Raw genomic sequence first — 2,930 nt, 5'->3', positions numbered from 1 at the left:
AGGTCTATGTAATTAATTTTTCACCTGCAGAAACACCTTATCCAAGCAACAAACGCATGAATCTATCAATCCCAGGCTGTAACTTTTAACGTTTGGTGGTGGAGGATCCAGCTGTCTCCATTCTTTGTTTTCTCCTCCCTCTTGTAAAGAGTTGAGCAGAAACACGTGTGACAGTCCTCTCTTATTGTCTGTCTGCTCTTCATGAGGGCCTCTTCCTGCCCCTGAACCTCCTCTTCGACTGCACCACCATCTGGATCATTGTTTCTACACTCGCTTTTGTCTTTCAGTTCTTGGTTTTAACAATTCTTTTACAAATGTGTCTGTTTTTGTCTCGTTAAAAAAAAGGAACTTTAATATTTAAAGAGAAAACGTGTAAAATTTACAGTAAAATACATGAATAATGAATGGAATTGTTTGGATTGACAGGAACAGGAGGAACGACAGGAAATAAACTAAAGCTGGTGTTAGAATTTAGTACAGGATTCAATGTTTTCTATAAGATCAACAAATTTTGATGCACTGTAAAGTTGTATTGACAAATAATACAGTTAGTTTTTGTGAAAGCACATTTGACAGTTTAGCCAAAAGCTGTCTGACTAAAAAATGAAGAAAATGTGTGTTTATTTAAAAAAAGAGAGAAAAAAACAGATCAAATTTAAAATGTTAAATCACAGACTTGTGGTTCCTGCATAGATCAGTGTCTTCAGTGTCTCTGAGCGTTTTTGTCATTCTAGATTTGCTGATCTAGCTTAATTACTTTCTTGCCAAAACTCAACAAACCCTGAGACTTTCACTCTCACTTTAAAGGAAGTGGCAGCTGGAGTGAGCACTGAGGTTTCTCTCATCAGAAATCCCTGTTTCTCTGATGTTGAGATGCTTGGTTTGATATTTGTTGCTTTATTTTTTTTCCAAAAATCATTAAAGACCAACTCCATTATAAATTGTGATTTAGTTTTCAACATGTTCTTGTAGCATTTCCAGATGATGGAGAACATATGCTTACAGAAAATTAACTTTAAAATGGCATTTTTTAGTATTTATTCATTTTTTGTGAAACAGAAGCAGAAAAAAAATGTCACTTAAAAAAGAACTTATTTGTATTTAGAGAATACGCTGATCAGACCACTACCTGCTCTCAGAAACGGGGTGGGAAAAGGGGGCGGGGTTGCTCAGTGGTTCCACCCACAACTCCACCACAACTATGTCCCAGAAAACAACTGTTTTCTTTTTTTTTTATGTGAGAAGTTTTTATGCTTAAATAGCCACAATTTACACCCTATTTTATTTTAAAGTTTCCTTTCCATCTAACCGTGTCTACATCCTCCACTCCTATCTTCATGTCTTCATTTACTCCACCATAATCCTACTCTCTGGTCTTGACCTCTTTCCTGGCAGCTCTTGACACAGTTTTGCACTCGCTTCTTCACTTCTCTCCATGACTCTGGACTGTTGATCCTAAATACTTCAAATCTGTCTTTATCTCTTCCCCTCTGTGACCTCACTCCACTTGGGTTCCTCTCATTCACACACATGTACTCTGTCATACTGCAGCTCCACCTCTCCAGCTTCTCCTCCACCTGTTCCCTCCTCTCACTACAAATCACAATATCGTCAGCAAACATCCAATTCTTACATTTCAGTAAGGTTAGAGGTTGTTTTTGCATATCTTAGCAACATTAAGATCCAGTTCACATGAATGGGATCAGCATTACTTGTTCTTGATGTTTAGATGCAATCCCTTACAAGTTTGTAATGCACTACAAGCTAACTTTTGTTTTGTCTTTAAGTTCATTTCTTCACAATTCCAGCAGAACATGATGATAGTAAAGTGTCAGAAAGCTTGCAAAGTATTTGATATGAGGAGGTGGGATGTAGTGTTGTAATGACATATAATACAGTTAGTTTTTGTGAAAGCATAATAGATGGTTTAGCTAAAAGCTCAATCCATTTAGACAAAAAAAGAAAAAAGAAAATTGGTGTTTATTTAAAAAAAAGAGACAAAGTTCAAAATCTGAGAACCTGGTTTGTTGCTAAAAAGACAAAAAAAAAGAAAACTTTACCTAAGAAATAACACAACAGCAACACAGGCTTTTATTCACAGGCTCTATGAATAAAAAGCATTGATATTTCTTTTTAAAAATTACCTAATGCCTCGTGGTTACTCAGCTTAAATTTTGGGTAATTATTCTGCTGAAATGCTGGAATTGCTCAATGTGTAGTGAGCGAATATGACTTAAAATTCATCAGTACTGCTTACTTTGTTACACCAAAAAGTGATGTGTCACTGCAATATGACACTTTTGTAATAAGATACTCCCCATACTGGATGTGATGATTAAAAGCCTCTTGGCGTTTCCATCGGTGAACAGCAGGAGGGCCATGAGGAAACTGTTCTCAGCAAAACAGCTGAACACTGACCTGAAAGCCTTCGAAGAGAAAGGATGACCAAGGTCAGACTGAATTTGTATGGTAAAATGTGGTTTCTAGGATTAATATACAAGTATGATTTATGAAAAACGGTGGAGCCGTTATCAGTAATACAGGACACTTGAGTCTAAAGATTGATAAATCAGAGTCCAGCGAGTTTCTTGATACCATTAAAAGACTAAATTAAACTTTTCAAAATCCCTTTCTGAAATCAAATCTCTGATGATGTGGCAGAGAGAACTTAGATTCCATCCTGCATCCAAACTTAACTCGCCTGGCAGTAAATTCTGCATTTCAGTCTTTAATTAGCTCCGAAAGTGGAATTTGCTTATTATTAAAATCTGCATCCAGTAAAATGCAGATGTGGATCAATAATGAATCAAATGCAAGGCCAGGGCATCTTGACTAGATTTGAAATAGTTGGCATATTGAAATAGTAAACTGGTGGTTGGAATTGTAATGTTTGAATAAAGTTTTTTTGAACATGTACTGTGGGTCAAAAA

At 36.2% G+C, this 2,930-nt stretch overlaps 1 long non-coding RNA gene across 1 annotated transcript in view; it reads left to right on the top strand.

Moving 5' to 3' along the window:
- LOC118598753 overlaps nt 1-345 on the top strand; it is a 1,379-nt gene extending 1,034 nt beyond the window's left edge. The window contains exon 2 of the long non-coding RNA XR_004947858.1: nt 3-345. This is a non-coding gene — a long non-coding RNA (uncharacterized LOC118598753). The remainder of the gene's footprint in view (nt 1-2) is intronic.
- The last annotated feature ends 2,585 nt before the right edge of the window (nt 346-2,930 follow it).

The sequence above is a fragment of the Oryzias melastigma genome, linkage group LG5 (assembly GCF_002922805.2).
Source record: "Oryzias melastigma strain HK-1 linkage group LG5, ASM292280v2, whole genome shotgun sequence".
In the NCBI taxonomy this organism is placed as follows: Eukaryota; Metazoa; Chordata; class Actinopteri; order Beloniformes; family Adrianichthyidae; genus Oryzias; species Oryzias melastigma.
This window is presented reverse-complemented; position numbering and strand designations above follow the sequence as displayed.